Raw genomic sequence first — 15,792 nt, 5'->3', positions numbered from 1 at the left:
TTTTTATAAAAACGATTTTCATACGAATCACATCTTATGAATTCATACACACCAATTACAAGTAGTAGTTTGCCTATTTTTCACAAATTTCATCTCGAATTCCGCGTGAGGGTGAAAAGCATCTGAAATTGCGCTAACATGAACACACCTTAAGTGTGTGCTGTCTGAAATCCAGTTCACTGTAATCACACCTCAAAAACTCACCTTTATCACCTCATACCCTTTATTACGTTTTGTCCAGTGTCTCATCAGAGACTTTCTCTCATGTATTTAGCGTAATCATCACAGGTCTGGTTCAGTGAATGGTGTGGCTGCTCTCAGTGTAGATGAATTGTGTGTCACAGATCCTCACATGCGTGTGACGCTCTGGGCTCTGCTGAACAGATGCTCCTCTCATTGGCTGTAATTGCCCCATTGCAGGCCTGTCATCAGAGATGCTGGACTTCTGATTATTTCAGAGACAAGTGATATTACGCATCATTATCTGTCATCAGGATGGTGATGCCACTAGCGTGCGAATGGACACACATTCATGTACACACACGAGTAAGTGCTGATGGGTCTGGCTCTCAAGCTGTTTCTCCTCAATGTGGAGTTTAATACATTTGTGCTGAAACCCATTATTCCCTCTCCACAAATATCCTCGCCTTGTACCTTTTCCCCCTCTATCAGAGAGACCATGAAATTACTTCTTCAAAGAGTTGTGAAAATATTGTATTACTTTATTTACATTATTTACTGTTTAATAGCTGGTTAAGAGCCTCAAAACAAATAAATAATAATATTTATCATTAGAAATATCTATTAGAAATAATTATAACAACAGCAAATAATACGTTCAAAGTTGTTGTTTTTTTTTTACAAAAACTTTTCACATTGCAGCCATTATTATTATTATTGTTGTTGTTGTTGTTGTTATTATTATATCTTGTTTTAATTTTGAAAGCAAAAGATGCAAGTAAAGTACCGTATAATGTGTAGTCAGCTGAAAGTTAACATTTTGAAGTTGAAATTGTTATTGTAGCCTATTTGTAGATTATCTTATGTTAAAAATTATACATAGTTTTACAACGTAGAAGAAAATCAGATAATTTCTACAATATGCTATTATTATTTTGGTTGTTGTTGTTGATGATGATGATGATGATGATCTGTTCATAAGTTTGGGTTTGGTAAGATTTTTTTCTGTTTTTGAAAGTAGTCTCATGCTCACCATCATTAATTTGATTGAATTATACAGTAAAAAAAATGACTATTAATAATAATAATAATAATTTGGCTACAATGTGACATTAAAAAAAACATTCTTTGAAAGTATTATCGTTCTTTGCTGCTGTTGTTATAATTATTTCTAATAGTTATTTATAATAATAATAATAATTATTATTATTATTACTATTATTATTATTATTTGTTTATTTGTTTTGAGGCTCTTAACCAGCTCTTTCAGTGTTACACTAAAAATTATTTTTAAAAATAATTATTCACAGGATTTGTAGAAAATTAATAGCACAACTGATTGTTGCAGGATTGACATACCATTTAAGTCCATATCACAAATTGTGCAGAACATGTATGAGGGAGGGAGGGAGGGAAGGAAGGAAGGAAGGAAAGGAAGGAAGACACTTGAGAAGCATGAAGGCCTCTCTTTATTCTTCATTAATCTCATTTCTGTCCAGGAGAAAAATTGAGATATTAAAGAGATTTCACTTTTGATTTTTTCTTTCCTATGGGATTCAGTGCAGGCCTTCGGTTAAGAAAACGATTTGCTCATTAATAATAAACGAAAGCCCTGAATGACTCATAACCAGGATTTTACAGTGTTACCTATATTACAGGTTGATCAAATGCTTGCATGTCAACGATTTACACGCATGCATGAGTCAATGGCAGAATCAGAGCTCTTCAGTCCTCTCTCCTATTGCATTATACTGCATTAGACATTAACATTCACCTCTGACAGCTTCAACAGTATGATGAAGTAGTTTGTTCAGCTGTAAGGTTATTTTTCCTCGGGGCGCTGTAAGCTGTTTCTTGACGCTCAGAGCGTAGAGATTGAAAAATGCACCTTGGCTCCGTCTCTGCCGCCCATATTGATTCTGGGATCAGCAGGGGCATCCTTGAGATGTCGATGGATAAAGGTTTGTGTATTCACACGCCTTATTCAGTGTCACAACCCCCTAAGGGCTGCTGCCTTATGATCTGACTCTGCACAGCGAGGGGCGCATCTGTCTGGAGCACTGGATCAGTGTGTGTGGGACACAAATGTATATACACAAGGATAGTAATACTAGTCAATTTTGACCTTGTGGGGACATTTTTGAGGTCCCCATGAGGAAACAAGCTTATAAATCATACAGAATGAGTTTTTTTGAGAAAGTAAAAATGCAGAAAGTTTCCTGTAAGGGGTAGGTTTAGGGGTAGGGTTGGTGTAGGGCAATAGCACATACAGTTTGTACAGTATAAAAACCATTACGCCTATGGAATGTCCCCATAAAACATGGAAACACAACAAAGTGTGTGTGTGTGCGTGCGTGCGTGCGTGCGTGTGTGTCAATAAAATATGTTAGACGACAAATGAAAAGATAAAAACACGTCTTTTATTATTTTATTTGTAATATAATTTATTAATACTAGGGTTCTAACTGTAATTTGGAAAAAAAAAAAAGTAATTAATTTATAATAGATTATAGATAACATAAGTTGCTGATCTAATCAAAATTATATTTTCATTTTAATTGTTGTTGACATTTTAGGGTTAACTTGTTTATGTATTTTGTAATATGTCTGTATATGTCTATTTCTAGTTTTATTTATTTTAGTACAAGTTTGGCAGCTAGCTGAAATAAAGTTGTAATATACTGTATATTTCTGTTAATGTAATAGAATAGAATAGAAAATAATATAATTTTAATTGTATAATTGTAATATAATTTTAATTAAGTAAAAAAATATTTTATTTACTATCATTTTGTTTTATTTATTTATTTAGAAAAACGGCAAATTGAATTGTTGTGGACTGCAGGCCAGTAATATTCATGTTCCATTCAATAGAAATGCATTTTCTGTAATATTTATTCAATATTTCAGTCTGCAGTCTTTATCACAATCATTCAATGTCTTATCTACTTATCGTAGATTATCACAATAATGTAGTGTCTTTAGTTAATTGGGATTAATTTGATTAATTAACCAGCATAGCATTAGTTGAGTTAATTAGATAATATTTTGCTACCATATTTTTTAATAATTTAACAACCCTAAATGGTCTTTAAAGACTAAAGGCCCTTTAGTCTTTAAATACATTTTGATACATAAACAATCAGTCAATAATAAAATGACACAGACTTTTACACACACAATTTTTAATTTATTTTATTTTATTTCGAATGAAAAAAATCCCAAACAAATGTAATGATGGTCACAAAAACTGATATAAACTGTTATGCAAGCAGTAGTCAAAAACCAGCTCTTTTGGGCTTTTGGGTTATTATTACTTCTGACTAAATTGACTAAATGTTCTGACCAAAATTGTTAATTTAATATTTTATCCTACCGATTCCACTTGAGATTCTGATTCATCTGAAAAATGATGTACACATTAATATTTAATGTAATATTTGTTTTCTCATCCTTTTTTTTTTTTTTTGATGTGGCACTACTTCCAGTGCCTCTTTGAGGTATTGTACGTGTATGTATTTTTCTAAGGCGTTCCATCTCCTTTGTTGATATTCAGCCCTTTAATGAGAGACATCTCATTAGTGCCTGCTCGCATGGTTCCTCTTAAATAGCATACAACGGTTCATGCACTCAACACAGGAGCGCTGAAGGAATTCCTGTAGTTTCACACAGTCAGTTCTCTGTGATAAGCGCTAAGGTGTTCCCACTACATTTGATATGAATTGCACCGATGATGTTGGCTGGGCATCAAAGGGGGTCTGGAACCACGAACAATTATCTATTAAACCTGTTGGTCAGCAGTAACGATCTCACAGAAGGGGGGCTGAGGGAATAGCTCTCATTAGCTTGAGTGACAGAACCTGCGCTGGCCTGCTACTTCTATCCCATCAGTAGAAAGTCAAAAGTGAATTTTGGAAGTGGCACTTAATTGCTTTTTCTCTCCACAACAGTAGACACGCTCTCCAACTGGGCGTATTTATATTCCCTGACGGGAGGGCGAAGAGGAGTATCCGGCGCTATATACTCAAATGAGAGTTTTCTTATCTACTGTAGCCTTAAGTATGCTAATGGTCCTGTGCATGTGTATGTGACTCGTGTTTGACTAAAGAAGGGCTTCTCAAGTGGTTTTGCTTCAGGACCCGGATTCTTTTAGTGAAAATCAAGTGGCAACACTATGAGAGCAACAAAATTATTAACATGGCAATGTTTCTAACAAAAACAGAAGACAGAAGTATTTTCTATGAAAGTCCATTTTGTACAATTGCAAATTTATTTTCAATTGCAATTTTTTTTTTTGTTTCTCAGTTGCGACTTACTTTCTCACAATGTGAATTTATGTGTTGCACTGACTTCATATTTGGCATATGTGATGTCTCATAGTGTGACTTCATATCTCTTAATATTATTTTATATCTCTCAATGTGATTTCTTGCCATGTGACTCTATATCTCATAACTGCGACTTTTTATTCTACAATATGACCTTATATCTCATAATTGCACCTTTATATCCTACAATGTGACTCTATATCTCATAACTGCGACTTTATATCTTACAATGTAACTTTAAATCTCTTAAAACGAGTTTGTGTAGTGTGGTTTTATATCTCATAATCGTGATTTTTTTTTTTTTATCTAACAATGTGACTCTTGAGTCTCAGTCAAACTACAAGAAATCACATTATGACATATAAAGTCACATTGCAGGATATGAAGCTGCAATTATGAGATATAAAATCACACTACAAGAACTCATATTAAAGTCACAGTTGTGCAATATAAAGTCACATTACACATAATTGTGACTTCATATCCTACATTGTGACTTTATATCTCATAATTGTGACTTTATATCCTACATTGCGATTTTATATCCTACAATGTGACTTTATGTCTGGTAATTGTGACTTTATATCCTACACTGTGACTTTATGCCTCGTAATTGTGATTTAATTTCCTACAATGTGACTTTATATCCTACAATGTGACTTTATATCCTACATTGTGACTTTATATCCTACACTCTAACTTTATGCCTCGTAATTGTGACTTTATATCCTTGAATGTGACTTTGTCTCATAATTGTGAATTATATCCTACCATGTGATTTTATATCTCATAATTGCAACTTCATATCCTATAATGTGATGTATATCTTATAATCTTATAATATCCTACCATGTAACTTTATACCATATAAGTCACACTACAAGAAATCACATTATGAGATATAAAGTCACAGTTCTGAGATGTAAAGCCACACTACAAGAAATCACATTATATCTCATAACTATGACTTGTATACTACAATGTGACTTAATCTAATCATTCCGACTTTATACCCTACAGTGTGACTTGATATCTTCTATCATAACTGTATATGTGACTTTATATCTCATAATGTGATTTCTTGTAGTGTGATTTTAAATCTAAGAACCGCAACTTCATATCCTACAGTGTGACTTTATATTTAATAAGTGTGACTTTATAACCTACAATGTAACTTTATATCTTATAATTCCAACTTTATATCCTACAGTGTTACTTTATATATTGTATTTACGACTTCATATCCTACAATGTGACTTTGTATCTCATAATGTGATTTCTTGTAGTGTGACTTTAATTCTCATAACTGCAACTTTATGTCCTGCAATGTGATTTTATACCTTGTATTTGCAACTTTATATCCTACTGTGTGACGTTAAATCTCACAATGTGGCTGTCATAAATTGACCTTAAATCCTACAGTGTGACTTTATTTTTCAATGTGATTTTATACATCAAAATATGACTATTTTTCATAATTGTGACTTATCTCACAATATTTTTTTTTTTTTGTAGTCTAACTTTTATATAACACAGTTGTGCCTTTATATCTCACTATGTGACTTTAAATCTCACAATCTGACTTTATATCCCGCTATTTATCACAGCTGCGACTTTGTATTTTACAATGTGGTTTTATTTCCCATCCTATGGTTTTATATCTTACTGTTTTATCTTTCAATGTGCCTTTTTTAAACTGTATCACACAATTAGGTTTTTATTTTTCACTCTAAGGTGAAAACAGGCTTCCATTGTTTTCTCCTTTCTTTTTTAGAAGTTGATAAAGCAATGCATTGTGCAATCCTATCTATGCACGATTTTATTATTTGTCATTAGTTGCCTTTCATTATTTAGCTTTAGCATTATTTTTCGCCCTGCTGTTTTTGACCCTATCAGAACAGTCTTGTGATTCACTTTATAGATCTGTCCCACAATTTGGGTTCTAAATATGAGGGAAAAAAAGCTAAATAAAAGTTGCCTTCCTTCTTGCTAGGATACTTATATGGAATTGTCCTTGGATACACAACGGCAAGTAAAAAAACCAAGAATTTAAGGCCCCGATAAAAGAATCCACATCCCTTAAAGCCATGATTTCCATACCAAAAGCCTTAAGTCAGGAAAGGGTGCTATAGTTAACTAGGACAGGATACTGAGGGGAGAAAGGGGTCACCATGCCCTCCCTTATGTAATCCCTCAAGAATGTAGAAATCTCCCATTCCTCCGGGCCTCCCCTCCGCTCACGGTATAGGCAAAGCTGTTTTCAACAGTCATCTTTGATGCTAAGATGAGAATACAGACTGTAGATATTATACACAATGAGCGGCAGATCTGAGCACTGCTGCTTTGAGCACCTTTTTGCACCTTTTAGAAATGGGATGAATTTATAATGTCCCCGCTGATATAGCTCAACAGATGAGGAAGGTGCTATTGTGTAGCTTTCAGTGCCGAGGGGAACTTGAAAGCTGGAGCTATCACATGCAATTAATAGATCAAGAGATTGTTATACTCTGTGAATTATCAAGAGCCGGCTTTATCCAGGCTTGAGGAGTAACAGAATACCTGTAACTGTAACAAGGCTGTCAGTTTAAAGGGATGGGTGCCAAATTCTGTCATAATTTGCTCATCCTTATGTTGTTCCAAACATATCTTGTTTTTATATATTCTTTTGTGTTCCACTGAAGACAGAACATTATATGAAATCAGTGTGTACAATACTGAAATACAATTTTAAAATAACCTTTCCATCTGCTTTTAGCTATGCTGTATAGCTACAGACGCGAGAACAGATTTATGACATTTATTTCTCAATGTATCATCCTATCTTTCAAGTGCATTCATTTATATAGATACAATTATTTTAATTAAGCTTATAGTGAAAATCTTTCAGAGCGAAAATACATGCACACATGAAAAGTAGCATTGGATAATGAAACCAGACACAAAGACATTAGACTTTTATTTATGTTATTACATTTTTTTATGTGAACTGCATGTATATTAGAGGAACAGTTTTGCTGAAATTTACTGAAAATTATCCAATATGTAGATTCGTTTTTTTTTATTATTATTATTGGAAGAGTTTTGGAGAAATGTAGCAATACATCACTTGCTCTCCAGTGGATGCTCTGCAGTGAATGGGTGCCGTCAGAATGAGAGTCCAAACAGCTGATAAAAACATCACAATAATCCACAAGTAATCCACTCCACTCCATCAATTAACGTCTTATGAAGTGAAAAACTGCATGTTTGTATGAAACAAATCCATCATTAAGATGACGCTAACTTTAAACCATTGCTTCTGGCTTAAAGTCCATAATCCATAATAGCGTTAGTTAGTAAAGTAGTTGTTAAATTTAGGTATTGGATAGGATTAGGGATTTAGAATATGGTCATGCAGAATATCTGCTTTATAAGCACTAATAAACAGCTAATATGTTAATAACAGGCATGCTAATAATCAACTAGTTAATAGTGAGAATTGGTCCCTAAAGTGATACCTATTTAGGATATTAAAGATGCTTATTATACAAATATTAGGATAGTATTATGAGCCATAGTACACATGGAAAAATAAATAAACCACTAAACAAATAGCTTTTCAGCATGTTTTAGACCTTCTGTCTGCTAAGACACTGCAACTACGCTGACGCATTTTGGTATAAAGCTCTTATAAGCAATTTCAACAAATATACAGAAAATAACTCAAGATTTCTGACTTGCATGTCGGCAACTGAGCAGCAAATGGAGCTGCCAGACTCCCAGCAGTCACTGTTGGCTGATTGCTGTCACCATGCTGTGATATTTTCTAAATTCTGCCCACCTCCCCGTATTCATGCCTCCAGCCCAGCTGTGCTTAAAGCTGACGGCAGTGGAGTGGGGCTCACCCCACCTGATGCCTGCTTGACCAAACATGAAAGACTGTAAACAGCTTCTGTTGATAATATAGCAGTGAAAGCCGACTATGCCAAACAGGTGTAAGCAGGATTTTGCACAGTTTTCTTTCAAAGTGACTTTCAGTACATCGTGAACACGGAATGGAAATGACTGCGAAAGAGTTGTGTGCAATAGACATATAGTGTGGGAACTTCTCTTATTCTTTTAACTCTCTTTTATCTCTCATGTTTTGCTGTGATTTCATCAGTTATTTATTTCCAACTCGGTTACTGACATTTGAAAACTTGACATTGAAGAATGTTTGAGACTGAAACTGTATTCACAAGTATTTACATTAGTATGCACTCAAAATATATAGACCTGAATTTAAGTATTTTTGAAATTCATATAAAATGCCTGTACATTTGTAGTACACCGCTGATGCATATTTGTCAGTTATACATAAATGAAATAAATACGATTTCTGTAATAGTACTAAAAAACTGTTTTAATAAGCAAGTTTACATATTGATCATCAACACAGGTAAATCGAATTGAATATTGCGTGTTCCACAGCTAGCCATATTTTAACCCTGTTGCTACTGAATACATGTATTATTTTTATTTATTTATTTTTTGAAGTGCAAATCTTAAATTTTTCGTAACTGTTTATTTCATTTTATTTACTGACAAATTTGCAGGTTGTGTGTGTGTGTGTGTGTGTGTGTGTGCGTGCGTGCGTGCATGCGTGCGTGCGTGCGTGTGTGTGTGTGTGTTGTTAAACGTGTAATCTAAATGAATGGACATTCTATATTCAATTTAAAAATTGTAAATCTTTATTCATTTATTTGTTTGTTTATTTATGGTATGTTCTTGTAAGTATACACTGCAGCTGATTGTCTTTCTAATAACTTGGAAATTGTCTCAGCTCAAATAATGCATAAAGTAAAATGGTTCTAATAATATTAATAATAAGTATTGGATGTGTGTGGCCCAAAATATTCATGTAGTGCCAGATTTAAGTCTTTAAAGTATATAAGTGGCCTTTGATGTGATTCAATTGTTCTCTGTAACAAGTTCACACTCACAAAAACATGCTCTCAAACATGCTATGAACTCCATAGCACCAGATAAAAAAAAATAAATAAATCACTTCCCTTTCCTGAACCAAAACATAGTGTGCTGTGACTCATTACTGCACTCTAATTCAGCTTTTTATCTTCAAAGACTGAACTCTTGAAAAGGAAATGTGTGGCTGTATCTGGACACTTGAGCTTTACATTTGCAGGACTAATTTAATTTGCACTTAGCACTAACAACTTCCCTCATTTTGTCAGTTCAGCTTTCTTTTTTCTTGATGTGTCCGTTCCTATCACTACAGGAAGTCTAGCAGAACAGGAAGTGTTCAAAATTAGCATCACAGATCATCGACGACTAATTCCAGCTGATGGTTTACAGCTCCCATGCCCATCTTCTGCAACCGACGAGAGTGCAAACAAACACAGTTCATTCTCAGAGTAACTGATTTAGAACTTGTGGTTCGCCAAGTATGCGCATTAACCTGAATTGCATGGAATGATGGTTTGAAATACACACCGAGGGAAGTGTATGTGTTGTTCCAAGAATACACACGGGTGCGTTCTGCATTTTAGAGGAGCAGATGGGAATAAACTAACTAACTGATTAAAGTCATTCCATAAAAGTTTTTTTTTCTGCTGGATCTGAACACAAAGACTATGCCGTTTTCTATAAAGGATGTAATCCGTAAACAAAGAATTAGCAAAGAATTAGGGGATGGCAAGCGAAAAGCTAAAAACACAGTTAAGACTAGCTGAATAAAAGAAGTGCTAATGTGGTCCAATTCAGTTTAATCCCAGAGTAAACACAAGCTTTACTCCGAGGTTCAAATCCACAGTTCCAAGTTGCAAAATTCCGGCAAAATACCAGCGCAGAGACCCATTTGTCTGTACTATTCATGCAAAATGAGCACTAATGAAATATGCACAAGATCTGAATAGCATCTCAATAAATAAATAATTGATATCATCCCTTGAATGGGCAGATGAAGAGAGACAAAAAAAACAAACAATGAGTTTGTTTAATAGATTCTAATGTCTGTTTACTTTGTGTCTAGTTTCATTATGCAGCGCTATTTTTTACATTTTAACTCTAAAAGAGTTTCATTATAAGCTCAATTAAAATCATTTTATCTTAAATATAAATGAATGCACTTGAAAAGACCGCTTGGTAAATTTTATAATCTGTTCCCCATATCTGTAATAGCTAAAAGCAAATGGGGAGGATATTTTAAATTTGTATATTCCAGTATAAATTACTAATTGTTTGGAAATTGTGCTAAATCAAAAGAATAGCTCACTCAACAAATGAAAATGTGCTGAAGATGTACTAACCTCCAGGCGATCCAGTATCTATGAGTTTGTTTCTTCATCAGATTTGGAGAATTGTAGCATTGCATCACTTTCTCACCAGTGGATGCTCTGTAGTGAATGGGTGCCGTCAGAATGAGAGTCCCAACAGCTGATAAAAACATCACATTAATACACAAGTAATTATACATTATCCTCCATCCATAATATTGCTTTCTCCAGTGAAAAATTAGTTGTGTCTGAATCAGGAGAGAAATATGCACAGATCAAGCACCGTTTATAAGCCCAAACAGTCCAAAACAGCTCTAAACAAATACAGTATGGTGCTGGATTTTGATGTGAAGGACAACAGGGATGAACTTCTTATAAACAGCAATTTAGGAGTTTACTGAAGCAAAGATCAAAGTTAATGGTTTGTTTATAGCAAGAATTGGACCTTGAAATAAAGTTGTACCCCTAAATATGTAAGTAATGATGATTTCTCTAAACTGTAACATTTTCTGTCTTTATGTATAATTTATTATAAATGTCTTATTAATGCATTATAAAGTCTTATAATAAGTTCTCTGTTCTAATAAATAATTACAATGACATTTGTAATATATTACAATAGTTACCTATTACCGTTAAAGAATGTGATGCATTAAAACATGACCACGCCACAACATTTCCAACTGTAAGTAATTTGCCTGTCCTTATCGCAATGTTATTCCACTATTATTTGTAATATTGTACTATCTAATAATACTAGAGCTAGATTACATTTTTATATTTTCATTTCCGTTTAAGTTTTAGTAATTTGATGTGCTTTTGTCATTTTGTTTTTTATATTTCTATATAGCTTTAATTTATCTTTATTTCAGGTTTAGTTGTAGTTATTTTAGTATTCAAATATTCAAATATATTTATTTCACTTAGTTGCCAAGACAACATTTCTGTTGTTATAGTTTATTTTATTTCAACTTTATTTCAATTACAGATTTTATTTTATTTTTTTATTTTTTATAATTTTTTTATTTTTTTTCTATTTTTCTTTCTTTTTCTTTTTACTTTTAGCCAACAATAACAACGCTGCCTAATCGGAAGCAATAATCAGAACTTGCTTAAAGGGACAGTTCACCCAAAAATTATAATACTTTTGTAAATAATGTTCAGTTTTCACTTCATAAGACCTCAGTATATCTTCAGGGGCCACAGGTATTAATTTTGTGTGGCCTGATAAGTTTTGTTTTTTTTTGGACTCTCAAAGTGCCAGTAGCCATTGATTTGCATTTCAGCTAAAAATCTTCTTTACTGTTCCACTGAAGAAGAAAAAAAAGTCACCTACATTTTGGATGGCTATATGTAGATGGATTTTGTACCAATAAAATGTCAATATGGGTGTAAGACTACAGAAATAGAAACCAATCAACTGGTTGGGACAAAAGCTCAGATTTACATGGAAAAGATAGCTTTTATCTTGTCTCATGAGGACCCAGTGATATTGTGTGCAGCTGATTCATTGTTTCACTCACTGCAATATGTGATGTAGGACAGAAATCCTCTCCTCACTGTTCCAATGACAAGACTTGCACCTAATCTTAATTATGGGCTTTGGCCGCACTGAACGAAGCCCAGGATGCAGCGAGGCGCCTGGGATTGTCGAGGCGTAGCCGTGTATGAGGGTCAGAGCGTGTTTGGTACATAATGATACGGCTATATAAATATCTCTCTCTAATAGTAGCACATCAGATGCATACTGTCTTGTTTGTCTCGGTTCTTTATATCTGTCTTCCTCTCAGTCTCTCTCGGCACTGTGCAATGTTACCTGATCCAGAAGTAGACAACAAGAAGCTAAAGATCAAATTTCTAGCTTTTAAAGCTCATCTTTGGCTAGGGGTTTCCACCAGCTAGTTATTTCTAACTGATGGTAGTGTTTTATTTGAGGGTTTACAGTATGTATCCTAAAATTACAGGGCTCACGAAGGACATTTTGACTCCCACTACCAGTTCTGGTGTTGACAGCTTTCACAAAAGGATAGCAATTGGGAAACGGTTTGTGGAAGAGAATTGCAGGTGGAACCAAACATTAAATGTTCATTGACATTTCTCCAAATGGCTACAGCAGATCTGATTCGGTCCGTCCATCTCCTTATTGTTTCAAAACAGCCTTGTAAATAAAATCAGCTGATGTATGTAACTGAAAAAACTAAACTGCAGAAATAATGACTGTTACCAGACATGTTTCTAGCCCAGGCTCATTGGAAATGTGTGCTTGTGGTTATGTTTTTGCAGCACCGATATTACGTACCTTATTCTATGTTTCGCAGCAGTTTCAAAGTGAAATGTCCAGTGAGTAGCACTAAAACAAACGTTTAATGCGTGACTGTGGCCACACTTTTATTTATATTGCTTAAGGCACATTACAGTGTTTTTATTACGATGGTTCAGGTACGTATTGCGGCGATTCAGAATTCAAATGTCCGGGGAGTGTCACTAAAAATGTATTTTCGAGTTGGAAAATACCACCAAACCCAATCCTAAACCTACCCGATGCAAAAGTGATATCAAAACACACTGGCTGATGAAACCCTGCTATGTTAATTTCCTTCTACGCAGGTTTGAGCTGTTTGGTCGAACTGTAGTTTTCACAGGAGCGCTTCACCTGTGTGCAACGCCGTATCGGGTGGGCTATCGAGCAAACCTACTGCATTAGAAAACCCATACATACTGTATGTGTGTCAGGGATTCATCACAGTCACTTCAGTCACCATCCAGAATAATTACCCGATCACAGTCACCTGAGTTCTGATCACCCGCACCTGCTGTCACCAATCAAGCCACACTACTAATACACACACAGCACAGTCACTCACTGTCCGGTCTACCGTTCACTCCTACGAACTGCTCTGGACTCTCTCTGCCAAATTCTCCTAGAACGAATTACCTGCTGGTCCTCCCGCGATCCTCCAACGACTCCTTAGAAACTGTTCCACGATCTCCAACGTAACCGGCATCCGATCCTCACCATCAGAACTCAGATAAGCACCCTGGAACCATTCACTGTGTTGACACTCACCTGCCTTTAACTCACCTATTCCAGTCATCCCCTTACCCAGTCAATAAACCATCCTGATTTGCACTTACCTATTGTGTCTGGCCTTGCTATGTGACAATGTGACGCTAACATTCAAAAGTATCAGTTTTCAAATTTCACAGCATGTTAAAATTGTTTTGAAGTCTTGACATAATAATGTTCAATCAACACAAACTCAGCACACCTGAAAATAACGATAGCTGCGTAGGAAAGATAGTCCAACAAAACTGTCGAAAATATAAAAAGATGCAATCCCGAACACTATCTATCAGGCATGCCTGATGAAGGTCAGTGGACCGAAATGTTGCTTGTGATAATAAACTTCTACATTTAGCAAGTATACAGTAGATAGTGTGCAGGATTGCATCTTTTTATAACATCATAATGTGCAAGCAATTGTGTGAAAATTAGGCTTTCTTAATCGAAACTACTTTTACTTTTGCTGCCTCTTGTGTTCATTTCAACTGGAAATTGCAGTGATTCGTATGTATAGGTAAGTAATAGGTAATACCGTTCTTTCTCCAATAACATCCATTCAGAAATAGCCACGCCAACTCAGAAACTGTCATTAAAGTGAATGGGATTTTGAGAATGAATAGCACACATTTACAATTCAAAGCCATTTTAGTTTATTTCAGCTCGAAATATAGTACAATAGATGGACGAAACATTGCAGTTTGATAATAATCGAATCAAACACTTGACAGCCCAGGTGCTCAGTGGCCACTGTGGGGAAAGCGCGGAGAACGTGGTTTAATCTGAAATGAAAAGGATGCAGCTTTTGTTTTGTGGGTTTTGAGGAGCGCTGGGGAAATGAGCAATGCTCTCTATTCCAATTATGAAAGATAAAGTTCGATTAAAATGAAAATGTGGAGACTAACCGCCACACATGCTGCGTTTGTCTGCGCACGCTAGATGGAAAGACTTGCAGAAGCTGCTAGTGGAAATTCACCGAAGAAAAAAGCTCTTTTGGTCTTTGTTGTGAGCAGCTCAGGTGCAGATGAGGTATTCTCTGAGTCTCACAGCATACACACTCCAATTTTCCCGCTCACTCTTTCTCTGTGTTGTACAGCTGTAATTAGGAGACCTGGGAGCAATGAATATATATATATACCATTACATATTTGTGTATAATGCCACTTTATAATTATGTTAACTTTTTAGCTTCAGCAGTGCAGGACAGGCCAGTGATGGATGCGTGGGATGAGTCATAGATGCTGGGCCATCTCTGCCATCACTCATCTCACTCCACAGGCCTCAGCTGCAGTGCATTAGTCAAATTTCCCCCTCCTCAAAGCGGCCAAGACATGCACGGGACTTCCCAGCCTCTCTGTGCCCTCCTCTGTTGTGGTCAAGTGACCCTCATTACACACAGGCACCAAAGAGTACACAGGTGGTCCTCAGGTGTGTGCAAATCCACTGCAGCACACAAACAGGAAGTGGACTATCAACAGACTTGAGGACTCTGACATGTTGTTTGTCCATATTGCATTTTCTATGAGAATGTGCAAAAAATGTTTTATTTTAACTGAAATGTTAATGTAATTATAAAGTGCCATTATACAAATGCAAGTACAAATGCAAATCTAGTGGTAAAAAAAACTATTATTATACAAAAACAAATAATCTATATTAAATATATAAATTATCAATACAGCAATATCATAAAGGATATAAATGTTTTATTTCATATATTATAATTGTAACATTATTATAATTTCAATATAATTTTAATCAATATTTGTTGTACTGATAATTTTATAAAAATTTGAAAATATAAATTATAAATTATTATTATTATCATTATACAAAAACAATTAATCTATATTAAATATAGAAATTATCAATAAAGCAATATCATAGAATAGATGTTTTATTTAATATATTATAATTGTAATATTAATATAATTCAATATAATTTTAATATATATTTGCTGTACTAATAATT

The 15,792-nt window shown here is 34.7% G+C and overlaps 1 protein-coding gene across 1 annotated transcript in view; it reads left to right on the top strand.

Annotated features, from left to right (window-relative positions):
* Positions 1-15,792, top strand: part of LOC107702567 (ciliary neurotrophic factor receptor subunit alpha-like) — a 36,488-nt gene that overhangs the window by 8,227 nt on the left and 12,469 nt on the right. The gene's annotated exons all lie outside the window — the stretch shown is intronic.

The sequence above is a fragment of the Sinocyclocheilus anshuiensis genome, unplaced genomic scaffold (assembly GCF_001515605.1).
Source record: "Sinocyclocheilus anshuiensis isolate Anshui unplaced genomic scaffold, SAMN03320099.WGS_v1.1 scaffold210, whole genome shotgun sequence".
Taxonomy (NCBI): Eukaryota; Metazoa; Chordata; class Actinopteri; order Cypriniformes; family Cyprinidae; genus Sinocyclocheilus; species Sinocyclocheilus anshuiensis.
The sequence above is the reverse complement of the archived record's forward strand: the minus strand, read 5'-3'. Positions and strand labels throughout refer to the sequence as shown.